This window comes from Wasmannia auropunctata, unplaced genomic scaffold (assembly GCF_000956235.1).
Source record: "Wasmannia auropunctata unplaced genomic scaffold, wasmannia.A_1.0 LD336103.1, whole genome shotgun sequence".
Lineage (NCBI taxonomy): Eukaryota > Metazoa > Arthropoda > Insecta > Hymenoptera > Formicidae > Wasmannia > Wasmannia auropunctata.
In genome coordinates this window covers 316,679-317,250 of record NW_012026787.1, presented here as the reverse complement: position 1 = coordinate 317,250, position 572 = coordinate 316,679, and positions in this window count along the sequence as shown.

The following is a 572-nucleotide window of genomic DNA, read 5'->3' as shown; positions in this document are numbered from 1 at the left end:
TGTGTATAGAGACAGCATGTTAATTTGCTATACGTAGAGGACGAAAACAGCAACGACGGACATTTTGCATGGATAAAAAATTTATCCCGCCTCGTCAGCTCACAACTGAGCAAGAAGGGACATACAAAATTCTTTTGCGATAGGTATGTATACATTAAATAAAATTATAAAATACTTTATCTTTTTTTTAAATAATAAATTATATATTTTTTTACAGATGTTTACATTATTTTTCATCGAACAAAAAACTGGAGGCTCATGTGATAGATTGCGGTAAGATGAACGACTGCACAATCAGGTTACCGAGCAACGACAACAAGTGGCTCAGTTTCAACAATAACAACAGGAAGGAGCGAATGCCATTCGTCGTGTACGCGGACCTTGAGTGCATCCTGGAGAAGACGGACAACGAGGAAACAACGAGCTACAAGTACCAGCATCATCATCGGATATTTAGTATAGCTTATTACGTTCATTGTTCGTACGACAACTCGTTGTCAGCATATCGATTTCGGCGCGATAAGGATTGCATAGCGTGGTTCGTCGAAGAACTTAAAGATTTAGCGCACAGA